Consider the following 20397-nt stretch of genomic DNA (forward strand, 5'->3'; position numbering starts at 1 on the left):
CAAATAGAGAATACAACCAAGACACCATTTTTAGTAATAGAAAATTAACAATGGTAAAAGGTAATAGGAAACCCAATATGTACCAATAGTATTTGTAAAGGGGCAAAAAGGTGTGGGCTCCAATACTCTCAATCCTAGAAAGTTTTGGAGAACCTCACTACTTTGGGAATATGTATGTCTTCATGAATCACATTAATATTGGGAAAGTGGAGATTTATGGAATATCAATTATAATAAGGGCATGCAGTATATTATTCTTGCACATGATGTAAAATAGCATTGAGAAAACTTATTGTAGCAACCACATGTTTGGTTGACTAAAGTTGTTATAATGTTAGGAATGATGAAATTGGAAGTACAATCAAAGGATAGGTTATTTATGAACATTTGGAGGAGTGATATTTATAGTACCTTGTGGTATTAACTACCTTTTTAGCTTAGGTATGAATGTCCTTTTCTAAATTGATGTTTATATCCTCCCTTTCGATATTGTTCATTGAAAATAAAGCAAGGTATAATATTTACATGTACATTGAAAATTGATTAAAAACATGTAAGAAGCGAGATACACACCGACTAGGGTTTAGACACCTAGGGTATAAGGTGTAAGAGTCCCAAATTAGGGTAACCAGTTATTATCAAGATCATGCTCTTCACCTTCTCTCCAGTTTCCATGGCTTCCTCCTCCCTTCTCTCCTCTTTTCTCTCTTTCTCTCTCCTCTTCTAGTCTTCTCCCTTCTTCTTCTTGCTCTCTTTATCTCTCTTCAGCTCTTCTCTCTCTCCTCTCAGCTTCTTTCATTACAAGTGGTATCAGAGTTTCAGTATTTGGTCATTTTCTCCTTTCCCCTTTCTTCTTTCTCAAATCCCAAAAACCCTAGTTACTCAGCTTATAAGTACAGGTACAGCAAGAAGGATTGCAATTGACTTTAGCTTTTTGGAGCAAGCAGGAGCTATGGCTAGAGACTCAGACATATTTGGAGGTAAAATGGTTAAAGAGCAGGTCATCACTTCTTTTCATGCAAATTTTGAGGGTTCCAGGCCAAGTTTGGAGTTTCAGGAGTTGGAAGAGGAAAAAAATCCTAGTTACTTTTTGCCTCAACCCCCCTTCTCTCTCCTTCCTACAAGCTGCCATGGTTGCCAACCAACACAAACCTTCCCACCTTTCTCCAGCCATCTCCAAACCAGCCAATCTTACAATCTGATCACGACTATCTTTAGCTCCGGTTTGAATCCCTCGATGGGGCCGAGGTGATGCGCAGATCGGTCGCAGTATGCTCATGTAGTGAATCCCGGAAGGTCCCCAAGAACAATGAACTCTACCTTTTTGCACAAAAAACAATGTAAAAGCATGAACGACAAGAAGCAAGAGACCAATTGGGTTCAAATTATGATGCTAGGAGGCATATTCCACAGTGGATTCCGTGAGGTTTTACGGTGGATTCCGTAAACTTAGATGACCGGGGCTCATACACAAAGAGGATTCTTTGTGCGAGAAGTTGATGGGGACGCCTGTCCTTTTCGGGCGTTTCATTAATTTAGTGTGTATGTGGGTGATTCCATAGCGGGTGATTCCGCAAAATGCATATTAAATTAATAAACGTTTATGAGTTTAGAGTGCGCACTCGTAATAAATTAAGGTTAGGATTTATTTCTAACCAATTGATTTATTTATGTAGCTGAAGACTGCTAGGTATTCACTTTTGTCGGTTTAATTGTATTATTTTACTAATGATTGTGAATGCTTCAGTTGCTGTGTAGAGATAGCATCAGTGGTATCAGAGCGGAGCTGAGATCAAGAGCTTCCAATCGCTACCCATCTCGAGCGAAGGCGGAGCTCCAGGAACGATCGGGCTCTACAGTCAATCTCATCACGAACTGTCGATACAGGTAGACTTCTGGCGATCAAGAACCCCTGTTTCTACTGTCAGATCGCGAAGGACCAGGCTGTGCAGGCGGAGGTCCACGCATCCATCTCCTTCATCAAGTCGTGGTTATACAGTGAGAAAATCCATATCTCCCTTTTTTCAAAGTTGAATTTAAGAGTTTTTAAGCTTGGAGAAGAAGCTTAATAGCTTCAAATTTCACATCGAGATATCTGAGGAGGATCGCGAAAAACGCGCCGTGCTGAAAAAACGCCCCCCTCCCCCCCTCACGAAATCTGACGACGCCTTCCTTAAGCTTTTCAAGCTTAATCTCCGAAGTCAAAGCTAAGCTCTGCAAGTCACACAGGGCAAGAAAGTCACCAAACTCCGGGTCCTACGCATCAAAAGTCAAGTTCTGCAAGTCAATTGGAATCAAGTCCTGCAAGTTCATCAAGTCGGCCTAAGTTCTGTAAGTCTGCAACTCTGCAAGTCGGCTAAGTCTGCAACTCTGCAAGTCAGACTAGTCAACTGGAGTCAGAACTGACTAGTGCTTAAAACTCCTAGAAGGGCTGTTTCTATGCAAAAACTCTGAACTGGAAAGTTGTTCGTGGCAAAGTGTTCTACCTATCTACAAGTTTGCTGAAGTATTTTCAGCAAACGAAGACGGAAATATTGCAGATTTTCTGAAAATTGAGGAAGAAATACCCAAAAATACATAGCCTTGTAACCCCGAATTTGAGCTACGCTCATCCCGCTAACCTGATTTTGAGTGAGAAAGGTTTATTGAGTTTTACAGGATGGCGACCCAACATATGGATGATCCTATGGCTGAAGACGACTTACCTGAGCCTACCATGGAACAAAAGCTGGACCTAATTATGCTATAATTGGAAGAAGAACGAAGAGCTAGGCAAGCATTGCAAGCGCAATTGACAAAATTACAAAGAGCGTCCACCGACAAAGAAGAACCTCAAGCTGAAGATTTGATTCGACGTACCATCGACGCCACTCTTGAAGCTCAAACCATTCGCAAGGAATCCAAGATAAGTAAACGAAGTTTCAAATTTCGCACTTTCAATGGCATACGAGAAGGAAAGACTGTTTTATCATTCATTAGCGAGTTTGATGACTATTTCCATGAGGAAACTTATCCCGAAAAAGACAAAATCAAGTGTGTTACTAAAATTTGGTAGACAGAGCATCACTTTGGTGGACTGTAGTACGCAAGAGCATAGAATGTCCTACTACTTGGGAAGATTTCAAGAAGAAGTTCATGCAGAATTTCCTTCCACCGCAATTTCATGAGAAGGATATCAAGCAATGGGATTTACTTCAACAATGGGATCGTGAGCCTATTTCACAATATACAGAGCGTTTTTGGAATGCACTCCTACAGCTACGCATGCTTGAAGACGTACCAGAGACGACACATAAGCGGAAGTATATGTCTGGACTTCTTGGACATTACTACGCTGAAGTGAACATGTTCAAGCCTGCTACTCTTGAAGACGCCATCTCACTAGCTCACGACACTGAAGATAAGTTACGCGGAAGGGACAGACGACCACAGCAATTCCAAGCCAATGGTAATTATGGATCTAAACAATTCAATTCCAATTTTAGAAGGTTTAATCCAGGTCGTTTCTCTTCACCGTCTTTCCACAAGAATTGGGCTAAACCACTTGCATTACCATCCAACCTCAATCCAAATCCTAAGCTTATTCCACAAGTAAATCCAAATGTACCAAGACTTCCAGCCATTGCAAATAATGTAACCAAAGCCAAGCCAATAGTATGCTATAAATGTCACCAGCCGGGGCATCTCGCAGCAAATTGTCATTCAAAGAAGCCACCAGCATATATCAACTATCTTGGAGCCATGGACGAAGACGAGCATGAGGATATGCCTGATTTCACTGAAGATGAGGATGATACTACTACTACTTCCGACACTTTACCAGGTATGCCTACTCCACATTCATTATTGACTATGAAATGTTTGGTGCATGAAAAGGAAAGAACTATCTTGCATGATGACGGTAGTACTCATGACTTTATTTCAGCAAAATTGGTAAAGGAATTGAAATTACAGACTGTACCTACGCATTATCGCATAAAAGCTGCATTTTTAGGCATTAGGTACAATGGCACACAAGAAGTACAAGATTTAGAGATTCAAATTGGTTCATATATTGAAAGAAAAAAATTCTTAGTTCTCCCATTACAGTCGAGTGACATTATTCTAGGAATGCCTTGGAGACACCAGCATAATCCAAATATAGATTATTCCACACACACAATGAATATTAATTTTCAAGGAAAATCTATTACATTATATAGTATGCATGCATCTAATATTTTTCCACTGCTTTCGCATACTCAAGCAAAACGTGCATTACGCAAGAGTACTAAATCATATCTCATTTGGGTGAATGAATTGCAAGCAAAGGAAAATCATATGCACCCTAGGCATAAGGAATTTCTTGCATATTTTAAGGACTGTTTTGCAGAAGACCTACCACCAGGTTTACCACCTTCACGACCAGAAGACCATAAGATTGATTTAATCCCTGGCACACAACCACCTTGCAAAGCACCATATAGGCACAATCAAATAGAACAAAAAGAAATCCAGAGTCAAGTTGAAGAATTACTAAATAGAGGCTTAATTCGACCTAGCAGTTCTCCATTCGGTGCACCTGTACTCTTAGTCAAGAAAAAGAATAATACCTATCGTATGTGTATTGACTACCAAGCTTTAAATAAGATCACTGTAAAGAATAGGTATCCTATACCTACAGTTGATGACCTTATGGACAAACTACAAGGATCTTCTATATTTAGTAAAATTGACCTTAAGTCTGGATATCATCAGGTGAGGCTAGATAAATCTGACATATTTAAGACTGCATTCAGAACACAGTTTGGCCATTACAAATTCTTAGTCATGCCATTCGGATTGACTAATGCACCTGCCACTTTCAGTAGAATGATGAACCGTATCTTTCTGAAATATCAGTATTGTGTGATTGTTTTCTTTGATGATATTTTGGTGTTTAGTCAAAGTGAAAAAGAGCATTATGAGCATTTATCATTAGTTTTTCAATTACTGAAAGAAAATCAATTGTTTGCAAATCCTGAAAAGAGTGAATTCTTTAAGATAGAAATTGAGTATTTAGGTCATATTGTATCAAAAGAAGGAATTAAAGTTGATCCTAAGAAAATTAATGCAATATTGCATTGGCCTATTCCTAAAATCGTGCATGAGTTACACTCATTCCTTGGTCTTGCTAGTTTCTATAGGAAGTTTATACGTAATTTTTCATTACTTGCTTTACCATTAACCAAACTTCTCAAGAAAGGAATTGTTTATCAATGGAGTGAAACTCAGCAAAAATCCTTTGACTTACTGAAACGTGCATTAACCAATGCCCCAGTTCTACAGTTTCCTGACTTTAATAGACCATTCTTTCTAGTTGTGACCGATGCTAGTGGATCAGGAATAGGAGCCGTACTAATGCAAGACAATCATTCCTATAGCATATTCTAGTTCTAAGCTGAAACCCTCTGAGCTGAAATATTCCACTTATGACAAAGAACTATTAGCAGTTGTACAAGCGTTAAAACAGTGGAAACACTACTTAATGGGTTCAGAATTCATGATAAAGACTGACCAGCAAAGCATTAGACATTTACTTAGCCAACCCCAAATCTCTGACTGTCATATCAAATGGACTTCCTTCATTCAAAGTTTTCATCCTATCATTCAATACCAACCTGGAAAAGAAAATGTAGTTGCTGATGCATTGAGTAGAAGACCTGCAATTCATAATATTTCTGTCATATCTTTTGATTCTTTGATTGCTATGAAAGATACATATCACCAGGATATTACTTTTCATTCTGATTGGCAAAAATTAGTTCAAAATAATTTCATTCCTGTTGATTCATTGTCATATAATGATGGATTTACGTTTTATGAAAAGAGACTATGTGTTACTATTCCATTTTGATCTTTTGTTTTGAATGAAATTCATTGTCCCCCATATCAAGGTGGGGGTATGATGCCAGGAGGCATATTCCACGGTGGATTCCGTGAGGTTTTACGGTGGATTCCGTAAACTTAGATGACTGGGGCTCATACACAAAGAGGATTCTTTGTGCGAGAAGTTGATGGAGACGCCTGTCCTTTTCGGGCGTTTCATTAATTTAGTGTGAATGTGGGTGATTCCATAGCGGGTGATTCCGCAAAATGCATATTAAATTAATAAAAGTTTATGAGTTTAGAGTGCGCACTCGTAATAAATTAAGGTTAGGATTTATTTCTAACCAGTTGATTTATTTATGTAGCTGAAGACTGCTAGGTATTCACTTTTGTCGGTTTAATTGTATTATTTTACTAACGATCGTGAATGCTTCAGTTGATGTGTAGAGATAGCACCACAAGGAATCCCTGCCAAAGGCAGTAGGTAGCAGCCCGCAATTTGCGGTGCAAATTGCGCTACTGCCTGTGTCTTCCTTCTGCCTCCTGCTCTTGCTTCTCACCTTTCACTTGGAACTTTTGGCCTCTTGGGGTAAGGGCTGAACTCCCTCAGCAAGATTTGACCTCTCCCCTTCCTCCGACATTGATACTCTGCTTCCTCAGCCATCAAGAGATATCTCAATCCCTCTTAACCTCTCCTACTCTGAATGAAGATATGAAGTTCAGCATGCAAGGGAGCTTTGTGGGCAGCCATGAAACCTTCACTTGAAGCTTCCCATCTTTGAAGCTCAAGCTCGGGGACAAGCATGGGAGCCTCCTTCATCAGTAGGAGCATTCAAATAATGAATTATTCTTCCATGGATGCCCCAACCAATCGGACTTGATCGATGGAGCACTCGGACATCATGATGATTTATGCTTCAATGGTCTTCCCAAGAATTAAAAAGATATGCCAATCTGATCTTAATCTCTCAATTTAGCCACTTTTGCTGAGCTTAACTCTTGCTAGAGAGATTCAAGATCTCATAGGTTTAATAGCTCAATCCACTTCGTGTGCATGGATCATATCTCTTCTTGAAATTTTTTGTAATGACTAACATTAACCCCCATTTGGTCTTATGATCTTAGATGAGCCCAAAATGAATAATAGCCATTGTAAATTGGGTAAGTAGCAGCGAGTGAGTCATTGGACTGGCAAGATAACCCCTACCCACAACCTTTGTCATTTCTTGCATCTCATGAAAAGGCCAAATGTGTCCTTTCCAATGCATCTCATGCTGATTTCTTAATAAAAATGTCTGCCACGTATACTCCAGCTGAGGAAAAAGATCGATGCCAAGCCATGTGGTAAGACAAAAGAGAGGTGACCCTCCCTTACCATTTATGACCCTCTTGAAGGGTGCACAACCCGGCTCGGGGGGAACTTTGCCCACCTCCCGATGATCTAGAGCCCGATACTTGTATGCAGGTGCAGGTACTTACATGAGCTCCACTCCCCCTGACCCAATGATCTCTCTTGGACACCCCACAATGCTAATGGCACCCATGTATGACACTTGAAGTGCATGCAGTCAAAAGAGATGTATAGCAGCGAATGGACATACATTAATGGCAGAGCCGATGGGTATGTAGTGATGCTTGGGATCATGTTCAATATGATCAGTATGCTATCGATGTTGATGATCAGGCCCCTTGAACTATGCTCTATCCATATAAGACCTTGGTAGTAAGGGACAGATAGTGCTTTTGGTCACAATCCTGCAGGACAGTAAAGAAAATCCTACTGAAGAAATTTTTATTTTGAATCTGGGAGTGAACCCTATAGCTCACCTCGAATATGGCTCTGTCCCCTCCGTTTTGAATAAAAAATCTCCCCAATCGGAGCTACGATTTGAAAGTTATGCCCATTTTTGTGCACTAGGGTCATTGTGGACATGCCGGACAGGCACAGTAAATCCATTACAGAAAATTCTAATCATTTTCTAGCACAAAGTTTAATAGCTCATCTTGAAGACGAATTTGTTTCCTCCAACTTGAGCCAAAAACCTCATCAATCAGAGTTTCTTACAAAGAGTTACACCCCTTTTACTGATAGCAGGTCTTGTGGATTGCATCGAGATGGCTGGCCAAAAAGGCAAAAGCAAGACCAAAGAGGAACTACATAGGGAGATTAGATACTTTCGGACCTCCATGAATGAGGAACCAAGCTTGGCACAGGATTACCATGGTGATATAGAGGAGAAAATGTCTGAAACGGACCCATACACCCTTCTCAATCACACCCTTTGTCAATATGAGCTTCATCATATGGAACAACATAATGATATGCTCACCAACCTTTGCCAAATGATGTCCAAGTTTGATGAAGCGATCGAGCACATGGCTCTCTCAAACTCGAAGACTCAACAGACCTTGGAGTAGCTCACTACTCTTGTTGCTCAATTAGCGACTGTTTCAACCCAAGAGAAGACTAATGACTCTAGGCATCTCCACATCAAGAAACTTTGCATGGTCCACAGGGTATGAGTCTAGAAGTCCTCCACATCAAGAAACATTGCATGGTCCACAGGGTATACTTGGCGCTAAGGGAATTTTCCCTTCTACCTATGAGATCGGTGAACCCTCTCATACACATGATGAGCCCCTACCAAATTCCCCCGTCCACCATGCAATCAACATCCATTTGAGGCCTTCTCCCACCCTTGGTCAGATTTCCCCTGCTCTACCTAGGAGCCTCCATGCACCCCATTTTAATCAGCCCCATCAAGGACAATATGGTACAAATGGCTAGCTTGGCAATCATGGGTAGCATAGTTATAATGGACAACATGGACTTAATGCACCACATGGGATGTATGGACAACAAGAAATGTATGGCCATCACAGGATGTATGGACAACAAGAATTTCATGGGCAGCATGGCCCCAATGATCTATGTGACAAGGCCATCCTAACAAAGTACAATGGGAAATCCCCCTCACCATTTGACTTGGAGGATTGGACATCCAAGTTGGAGTCCTATTTCAATATCTACTCCCGCATTGAGGATCAGAAAATACTTTTTGCTTCTCTCCACTTGGAAGGATTTGCCCACACATGGTGGCACTATATCAATCGAGAGAATCAGTAGTTCATTGACTGGGAAGATTTTAAAATGCATATGGTCCAAGTTTTGTGTCCCCTATGGAAAAAGAGCGGTTGGCAAGATGATGGTACACTCTTGACCAACGTAACCTCACTATACGTGAATACACAAATCTATTCATGAACTTGACCATGTATGTGGAGAGCATTAGCGATGATGCTAAATTGCACAAGTATATCTATAGGTTGGAACTGAGCCTATCAGCAGATGTCATGGCCCAAAAACCTACCACACAGTTTGATGCAATTTAACTAGCTGAGAGATATGCAAGAAAGTACCGTAAGAATGAAAATTTTCAACGAAGTGTTGGACAACCCGACATTCCTTTACGATCAGCCCCATACAAAGGTGGTTTTCGAGGCACTTCTATGCCCAATAACAACCCCAAAATACCTACTTACCCTGCCTTCCATGCTAAAAGAAAAATGGACACTTTTGGGACAACATTGGGCTCTAATGCTGAGAATAAGTATGCTAAAAATAAACAATCCAGTGCATCACCTTCCCATGGAACTAGTAGCCAACCATTCATCTCCCCAAATGTTGTGAAGGAACGAAAGGAAAAGGGCCTATGCTTTAAGTGTGGAGATAAGTACACTGTTGATCAGGCCTCCAAATGCCCGTACAAGACAGCTAAGGTCAAAGTTCATAACATGTATGCCGTGGAAGATTAGCACACTAAGGAGGATGACCTACCCATTGACCATGCTGAGCCTACAGAGGATGTTAATCACGAGCACTTCTATGATCCCAAGGATGGGTTTCCCTTTGACCCGGGTGGTGCTCCATCATAGATACTAGATTTAACATCCCACCCACCTATCCACCTAGAGGGAGCTCAAGATCATGTGGATTTTCAGCTCATTACAACAAAGCAACTCAAACAGGAGTTTAAGAAATGCTCACAAATCTTTGTTTTGCATTAAATAAGGACAATTCTGAACAGCCCTTTGGAGTATCTAATGATTCAGCCTTGCAGGCCTTACTTGAGTAATATAATGACCTATTTCAAATGCCTACATCCCTTACTTCCAAGAGACAAGTGGACTACCCACTTGACGTAGAGCCCCATTCCAAGCCAGTGAATAAACCCCCTTACAAACTCTCCAAGTGTGAGCATAAAGAGGTTGCAAAGCAAATCAAGGAGTTGTTAGAGATGGGTTTCATTGAACCGAGTTCTTCCCCCTATGCATCCCATGTCCTCTTATTCAAAAATAAAGTTTGCTCCTTTCGCATGTGCATTGACTACAAAGACTTGAACAAAATTACAGTGAAGAACTGCTACCCCATTCCACGGATTAATGATTTTTTGGATGAGTTGAAAGGGGCATGCTTTTTCACTAAGATTGACTTGTGCTCTAGCTACCATCAGATTTGTATGCGGGCAGGAGATGAGGTCGAAATGGCCTTCAGGACTGATCATGGAATTTATCATTTTCTAACGATGCCTTTTGGATTGACTAACACCCCCGCTACCTTTCAAAGCCTCATGAATAAAATCCTACATCCCTTTCTGTTCAAGTTTGCGTGCTTGTTTTCTTTGATGATATCCTCATTTACAACAAGTCATCTATGGAGGACTTGACACACGTTTCGGAGGGTGTTTGACATTTTGAGAGAGCATTGACTCTTTTCTAAGGAGAGCAGATGCATATTCATGTAGACATCTGTGGAGTACTTGGGACACATTGTGAGCAAAATTGGTATACAAGTTGACCAGAAGAAGATGCAATGTGTTAGAGACTGGCCCACTCCTTCCACCACCACTTCTTTGCGTGGCTTCTTGGTCTCTCATCATTCTATAGATGATTCATTAAGCACTATGCCACCATTGTAGTACCTTTGACTGATCGCTTGAAAAAGGAGTCATTCTTTTGGGATGCCATTGCGGATCATAACTTCAAATAGTTGAAGGATGCGCTTACTTCAGCCCCCATCCTTGTTTGCCCTGATTTCTCTAAGCTATTTACCATTCATTGTGAAGCTAGTGGCCATGGTATTGGTGCAGTATTGTTGCAAGAGCATAGTGTGATTGCATTTAAGACCCGCAAGCTTGATGAGAAGGAGATGCAAATGAATGTATATAACCAAGGGATGTTGACCATCCTGCATGCCATCAAGAAATGACACCACTATTTGTATGGCAGTCGCTTTCAACTAAAAAGAAACCATTGAGTCCTCTAGTATTTCTTGACTCAGTCTACTTTGACTCCTAAGCAAAGGCAATGGGTGGCAACCTTACAGAACTATGACTTTGATACTTCACATACTCGGGGCAATGATAATATTGTGTCTGATTCACTCTCTCGAATGTGGGCATGCAAAGTGTCCTCTATCTCAAAGTTGCACAGTGATTGGGTTGAGGAGATCCAAGAGGCTTACTTGTTAGATAATCACTTCAGCCACACACTTCAGAAATTATAGCATATCGGCTCAAGCATGGCCTTATTTGGTCCCATGGCAAGATTGTCATCTTGCAGACTTTCCCCTTCATGCAGAAGATCATGGAAGATGCATTCTTTCCCCACTGCTGGTCACTTGGGTTTTTTCAAAACATATGAAAGAATTTCCAAGAGCTTTCATTGGAAAGGCTTATGGAGGGATGCCAAGGACTTTGTAACCAAATGTGTTCCATGACAATAGAACAAGGATAGTACACTCAAGCCCGCTGGCCTCTTGCACCCTCTCCCTATCCTTGAAGGGAAATTGACTCACATCACAATGGACTTTATCACTGGATTTCCTACGGAACAGTACCTATGTGGTAGTTGATCGCCTCATTAAAGCTGCCCACTTTATCCCCATTAAGATCCAATACACTACCTATTAGGTTGCCACTCAGTTTATGGAAAATGTCTTCAAGTTGCATGGCTTTCCACATTTCATAGTATATGATTGGGATGCAAAGTTTATGAGTAACTTCTGGTAGAGAGTTTTCACCTCCATGGGGACCAAGCTTGCTCCATCCATTGCATATCACCCTTAGATTGATGGCTAGAGTGAAAGAGTATATAAATGGCTTGAGACATATTTGAGGCACTTTTGCCATGATGTACAACACAGTTGGGATACGTGGCTTCACTTGCCTAAGTTTTCATATAATAACTCCATGCACTCTAGCATTGGAGTTTCCCCTTTTGAGGCCTTATATGGGTATAAGGTTTCGCTCCCCATAGTCTTATTTACTGTATAAGATCAATCCTCAAAGTCACACTAGTTGAATTGCATGCAAGCTTTACTTCAGCAATGTAAAATGAACTTTCAAATGGCCCAAACACACATGAGACTCTATGCTGATTGGAAACGCAGGCATTTGGAATTCCAAGAAGGGGAATTGGTCCTTTTGAAAGTGCCTAAGTCCCACTACTCGACTCTCAAAGAGGGCAGCAAATAACAAGTTGACCCACCGCTTCTATGGCCCATACCGGATCTTGAAGAGAGTTGATGACTTGGCCTATTGCTTAGAACTCCCCCTACCACTAAAATCTACAATGTGTTTCATGTCAGCCAGTTGAAATCCTTTGTAGGCTCCACAGTGGACTATATGGAAGAACTTCCCCCCATAGATGAAGAAGGCATCACTCAGTATATCCTTGAAGCAATCATTGGGTAGCGAGATAATCACTTATGGTCCCGATTCATTAAAGAATACCTCATCAAATGGCAATGCCTACCTTTGAAAGAAGCCTCTTGGCGCCCAGCAACCATTTTCAATGAATTCTCCTACCTCCATGAGGCCTAATGAGTGGAAGACTAATCGGTCATGCCCCAATCGACCACCCTCTGCCTGTAAAACATAGGTTGAAAGTACTCTTCATAAGCTCCATTTTGACATGTGGTAAACCCTATTTGGAGCATCCTATCAAAAGTTATGACTTGTTTACTTTAGTAGGTCGGTCCTGGATAGCATGTTGTCCCTAGTCTCTCCCACCCAATTTTCATTGTCGTCAAAGGGCTCAGAGTAGCACTCTACAACCGTCCCTTAGCCCACCCAAAAATCCCCTCTACTTCTCCTTGTTTATTAGGATAAAAACCTTCAGAGTGGGGATGGATTGTAACAAGCGGGATACACACTGACTAGGGTTTAGACACCCAATCACATTGATCATGGTATATAAGGTGTAAGAGTCTCAGATTAGGGCAACTAGTTATTATCAAGATCATACTCTTCACCTTCATCTCCAGCTTCCATGGCTTCCTTCTCCCTTCTCTCCTCTTTTCTCTCTTTCTCTCTCCTCCTAGTCTTCTCCCTTCTTCTTGCTCTCTTTCTCTCTCTTAAGCTCTTCTTCTCTCTCCTCTCAGCTTCTTTCATTACAAAACCATTGAGGTGGTATAATTCTTATAAGAGTAATGATCATGATGAGGCATTGTGGTATTTATGAATATCTTTATTGTATAGGGTCAAATATCCTCCTACATGCTGCTATTATTTATAAATATCATCAATACATTAATACTCAAACAACCATCAAGACGACATTGTTAATAGGCTAGAAAATTCTATTTAATATGTTTTTTTACTAGAGTGAAAGCCAAATGATCATAAATACATTGAAATTGATATGAGGATTGAGAGAACTTGTTGGAGAGGGATTAATACATCTTACACATTAAACATTGCAAGGGATACTTAGACTTCATTATAGAGGGCTTTAGGTATATAAATCTTTATCAAGGAAGCCTCTCCTTTGGTTCTCCATGTAAATACAATCCTAGAAATATCCTTCCAACATGTTAGACCCTTCATGTTGCATATCCATTATTTTGTCCAATATTTTGTATTTACTTCAATATTCTACATAAAATCTTATTTGTACCAAAATACACTGATACAAAGATTTCTTTATATTGATGCATAAGATAATAGCATTACCTTTATAAAATTATTTGAGGATTTTCTTTTGACAATGTTTCTTAGTGCTTGACCATGCAAACAATTAAATGCTTAACAAATGATCGCACTAGTAAAAAACCTCCGTCCCCTGACTCCACCATGAGATACATTCTTATAGTCCAAATGATCATCCAATTTTCTCTATTTGATATGGTTACTCCAAGTGAATGAGTAGTGCTTTTTGGTTTTGCATAACTCATGTACTTAAATTCAAGTATTGTATAGCTCGTTACTAAAATTTGACAATTTCTCACTAATTGTTGTTTCTCATCCTTTAAATAAGTTGTAATGATGAACATTATCAATGTATTATCCTTCAAGGGTTAAAAAATTGGGACATTTTTAGACTTTGAGAAGGAAGCATCGGTTTTCCTTCTTTATCTCTTTTTATAACTTGTTACCATCTTCTTTTGGAAGACATTCAATGTCTTTGGATGTAGTTTACAATGCATAATAGGCACATTATGTAACATGTAAGATATGAATCACTACCATAGATCGTAGGTATGTTGATGAAATTTAAGACCAATATATATGAAAATTTGTGTTTTCAAATGTTGGATTTAGGTTGCAGGAATGCAGGTACATAGCTTGGAGAAACAGAAGCTAGAGCACCACTCAAAATATAGTGAGTAGTTTCTAGAGAGAATATTTACAGCACTAAGTATGCCCTAAAAGTGAATAGACATAAATACAAGGCTGGGGAAAAATACCTCCTAAAGGGGAAAAAAAAGTGCTTTGGTGTTCCTAAGTGTGCTCATACATATTACCACTAAAATATACTAACAAATCCCCCTTAGGAGTGATGCGATGAATGAGAACTAGTACTCACATATACGGAAGTGCCATGCCTAATGGACTAGATCAATCCACGGAGGAGAGTAATCCCAAAGCTCTATGGAAAGCTCAAACTTCTCATGAGCTAAAGCCTTTGTAAAAATATTTGCAAGGTTGCCCTTTGTTGGCACATAGGCCAAGCTAATCTCTCTTTGCAGAGTCTCTTTGTGACATTACATTAGGAGAAATATAGACTCTCTTTTTTGCCCCTTAAGGGGTTTATCTCACCTCTCTTTCTCTAAAAAGAGATTCCAAAATAACATTATAATAAGATATATTCTGCAATCAAGAAAATATCATATTTGTATTTTCAATAGATTTACCTATTATTTTATTACCAAACTGTAGGATAAGGTCACTTTTTCTCAAAAACCTCATAACTAAAAAAATAGAATTCTATTTTCTCTAAAAACGAACTCAATCATTAATATACAACTCTTTAATGCCCTCATGACTTTTCAACGTGAAAATATATTAGAATCATTCTCATTTTTACTTCTTAAAAGGGCAGAAGTTTAAAAACGATATAAAATGATGTACACGTAATATTTTAAATTTATTTTTTACCCAGAGACACCTTTTTAACTCAAAAGTTTTCTTCTAAATTTTTATCTTTTTTGGACAAGTATATTTCTATTTCTGAGCATTTTTTCATTCCCTCTCGAAGCTCTAATTTTGTCCGAAATTTTGTATACTCTTCTCCTTTCCTTTAGAATATGGTTTCTTGCATACAAATTCTTCTGAAGTAACACTCAGTACTATCTACAACACTCTCTACTCTGCTACAAGCAATCTCAAGAGTGGTTTTGATACCATTTGCTGAAATCAAATTATCTCTATCTACAACACTCTCTACCCTGCTACAAGCAATGTTCCTCTTCAGTATTATGCTATAATATATCTTTCTCTTCAACACTTTATACTACAAGCAATCAAGTAATAATGGAGGTATCTTTATTTTTTAAATATTTTTGATGTTATTATTCTTCATAGTTGTTGTTCAATCCTTAAGTATCAATTCATAGAGAGAGAGAGGGGGGGGAGAGAGAGAGAGAGAGAGAGGGAAAGAGAGAGGGAGAAGGGGTGGAAAGAGAGGGGACTGTGTGAGATAAACTAAGAAAATAAGTGATAGAGTGATAGAGAGTAAATTAGGGTAGAAGATAAGATGATGTTATTGTTCTCTACTAGCCAAGCTTCCGTATAAATGTGTTTAAATATATTTGATCAATTCTTGTTGAGAGAGAGAGAGAGAGAGAGAGAGAGAGAGAGAGAGAGAGAGAGAGAGAGAGAGAGAGAGAGAGAGAGAGAGAGAGAGAGAGAGAGAGAATATATATTGGATAGAACATAAGATAAGATTGGATGCTAATTAGAGGTGGATTAAAAGCTAAGATTACATGTAGATTAGGGGTTGATTAGGGTCTGTCATGATTGAAATCAAGAGAAAGAAACAAGATCCAATTATTGGGTAAAAAAGAACACAGATATAGTGAATCAAAGGGGCGTAATTGTGTGATTTGAATGTTAATCCAAGTTTAAATTAGCATATATTTTTCTTTATAAGACGCAGGTACAGGACGTACCAAGAGAAAGAGAGATATTTACTTTCAATTGGAGGATGAATATGCATCAATGTTCAAAAGAAATGCGGAAAGGGGTGATGCAATAAGATACATGATGCAACAAGAAAGAAATGCAAGGGAAAAAAATATGGACCTTTGGGTGGATGGGTGTATTTATCCACCCAATCTAGTCACTTAAGGGCCACCACAATTTCAAGGGCTTACATCATTTGTAATCTTTCTATTTGTGAAGGAAATTAATGATTGTATGGATACACATGCAAACTTGTCACAAGGATTAGCAAGGGTTCATCAAGCCTTGAAAAATATGTAGACAAGAATACAAGGGAATATGTAATCTTTGATGGAGAAGGATAGATTATTGATTGAGAATGATAGGAAGAACCAGAGCCTACAACAACCAATGTCTATCATTGAAGATGCTATGCATGCTACACACATGCAGAATATGGAGTTATAGTCTAAAGTTTTGGACTTGAAGAAGGAGAATCAAAACATAAAGAGGAAGCTCACAAAAACTTTGGAGATTGGGCCCACTTTAAAAACCAAAGAAGCACGTCGGCACATCTGATTAGTTAAACCAATTCACCAACTTACCAAAGGAAGTGGACAATATCATAGATAGATATATGCTCAATATTCTACTACAATGAGAAATTATGTTCCCTCATGTAGAGAATGATACTATTGCCAAAGTCCTAAGCAAGAATATTGTAAAAAATGTATTGGAAAATCATAAATTCAGGGACATTGTAGATGGCATCGCAAGTGGACATCTTAGGGATGTGAGCAACTTGTTTACTACTATAGATGCTCAAGGATTATCTGACAAGGTGGAAATGAGTACTGAGTCATATAGTTTGCTCTATCAACAATTGGATACAGGTTTCAAGTAAGTCTTCAAAAATAAGTGAGTAATGCCTCTATCAAAACCATTTCATGTGAAGAAGGCTAAAAAACAACTAAATAAGAAAGTTTTAGAACTAATTGGTGAGCCAACGCATCTAAAAGTACACACATATTGAAGTATAGTTCCAAAGAAGTTACATTTGTATTGAATGCATCCAATAACTTTGTATTGGATATATGTAGGATTCAAATTGCTATGGTCAAGTTCTCCAATATGTTTATGGAAGAATATAGAGGCAAGCTTAAGTTTATCCTCAAAATTGATGAGAGTAAGATTATTAAGGGGCAAAAACTTAAAAGTGTAAGTATAACACTTATGAGTTGAGCATTGGATTCCAACATTGATGAAAACCATCCTTTATACTTCAATGTATAATCAGAGAATGAAATATGGTGGCTTGCAACATTTGAAGTACCAAAGGAGGACCATGAAGTACTTAAAGTTTTTTTAAACCTCACTAATATACCCAGTGTTATATAAAAACAAAATAATGGAGCAATTTTACACATCGAGGGATTTGGGGACTATCAAGTTGAATGGCATCTTGCAGGTGATTTAAAAACATTGAAGTGTATGTTTGATTTATCAAATGTAGTGAATGCAAAATTTTCATGCATATAGTGCATGCAAACTAGGAAGAAAGAGAAATATGGAAAGAAAGAATGGCTTGCAAAGGCAGGACAACAAGGTGCTCCAACACATGATCAAAAAGTCATGAGAAATGGAATGCTAGTTCTAGTGGATCCAAACTGGTGCCCTATTTTGGAAATACCGCTAACAAAGGTTCACTTTTACACATTACATTGTTTGGTTAGAATAAATGAGAAGCTAGTATATGAATATATATGTATTGCATACAAGATGCAGCCTCTGTTAGAAGCTAATGCTACATGCAAGAAGGTAGAACAAGTCCTCTTTGAAGTTGGATGGCACGGGGGCCAAGTAGAAATAAAAAAGGACGATAAAAAATCAGGAAAGATTGGAAATATCCCTTGTAAATCATGCTTTGGCAGACCCAAGGCTAGGAAGTTTATATCTCCACTTCGATATGAGGAAGGCAATATACTTGTAAAACAACCAGAGAAGTATGAAGCATGGAAAAAGTTGCACATTGCTATTCCAGATTGGAGCAATGGGGGACAAATGAGGATTGCAAAGGCAGAAGTGTGGATACACCTAGATAGATTAGCAACTCTCTTACAAAAGTTAAGGTTTAGGAATGGTGATGCCTGTACATTTAAAGAGATAGTTGCTAAATTTCATAAGTCCATGGTGGAGGCATGGACTACAAATAGCATAACACACTACATGGTCAGTATTGTCACCATTACAAAAAAATATCATCATGTCAAATTAGCACATGGTCTATACTTTGCAGATCAAGGAAGTTTGGCAGTATAGTCAACTCAAGGCATGAAACAATCTCATTTGCAAGCTTGTTGTGCTTTTCAAAAGGCAACTGATCATGGAGGTGGCATCAATGATTCCAATTCTATGAGGCAATTATTACAATGGTGGTATAGGAGATTAGAGATACGATACGAGAAAAAAGAAAAAAAGTCCAAAACATCTAAAGTAGGATTTATAAGTAGAGCAATATATAAAGTGAGAAAAGCAAGATATGAAAACAACACAGCTAGACAATGCCACACAGAATGGTTGGCAACCCAAGAGAGAGATGTCAAGAAATGGAGACCTAGATAAAGATAATACTTTTTATGCATTTAGAGTCCACGAGAGAGCACATGTACTAAGGATATGACACATCAATAATACTACCTTTAACATGAGATATCTTGTAAATTTTGTTTAAAATTTCGAAGATTTGTCACTATGTTTTTCAAAGTCGCTTTTGAACTATGTTTTTTAATTATGAAAAGTCGATTTCAAAGAGAGGGATGGGGTCGAGAAATGAAATGAAATGATAAAGTTAAACTTAATTTACACCATAGTTAGTTTAAAAGTTTCATACTTAAGTCAAGTCTCTCCTTTCATTTTTTTTTCATTACTCTTCACTCTATCCTCCATCGTTCTATCCTTCATCATCACAACCACAACACGTTCCAAGCTTCCTATCAAGAAGGTGCCTGCAAGAGCAAGATCTCAACACTCTTCCAAATCTAGTGAGTGTACTGTGAGTGAGAAAGGCCCCTTGGTGGCCGATAACAGTGGCCCTACTACAGGTAATAATGATGGCGCTACTATGTCCAATAATAGAGGCCCTAGCGTGGTCAATAATGATGGTTCACCATTTTTCAAAAATGGTAGTCCATATGCTCCAATTGCTCCACCTCCCACTACTACTGCAGCTAGTAATACACGTCCTAAGAAGCGAAGATGGAGACCAAGCACAGCTGCACTACATGAGATAAGGAAACTCTAGAAGAGTGCCAACTTGATTATTCCAAAGGCACCATTCTCTAGGTTGATGCAAGAAATACTGCAAGATTTGTAGTTAGGGCATCATCACAAGTTCTTTTCAAGAAACCAGATAAGGAATGTGGGGTGATGGTCAAGCCAAGCCTTGCTTGCTCTCCAAGAAGCAACTGAAAGTTACTTAATTGATTTATAGAGTGATTGACAACTTTTAGCCATTCATGCCCGATGTATCACTATTAAGCCCATAGATATGGTTCTTGTTCGTAGGATCCACAACAACAAGGATGCATTTAATCTTAATGTCAAGAATATGATTTGAGAAGCTACCTTGTAATTGGATCTATGTTTTTAGCTCAGGTTTAGTTGTAGATTGTAAAGAGCTTAGTTTTGGGCTATCTTTCTAGTGGACCTTCAATATGTATTTGGTAGTAGTGGCCTACAAAGTGGAGCTAAATTTTGCCTAGCTCTAGTTGTACTTGGTGTGATGCAGTGTCTACCGTGTATTTCATGGTTTTGTAATGCCAAATCTGATATTTGATATTCTATTTTGCCATGATTTTCATTGTGCATATTTCCAAGTTTCTAATTTTTAAAGTAGTTTCATTGAGGATAAATTCAATGCACAATCACACACACATCAATGATCAATTGTACATGGACCGATGCACTATATATTTACTATATTTAGTGGTTCGGCAACACTATATCCGATATGCAATATTCCATTCAACCCATTACTTATTTTTTGTGAAATTTTAAGTTTCCATTATTTCATGTGGTTTGGTTGACAACACATTTAATATGTAGT

Source organism: Lygodium microphyllum, chromosome 4, assembly GCF_053477565.2.
Source record: "Lygodium microphyllum isolate KBCC chromosome 4, Lygodium_microphyllum_v1.1.10, whole genome shotgun sequence".
In the NCBI taxonomy this organism is placed as follows: Eukaryota; Viridiplantae; Streptophyta; class Polypodiopsida; order Schizaeales; family Lygodiaceae; genus Lygodium; species Lygodium microphyllum.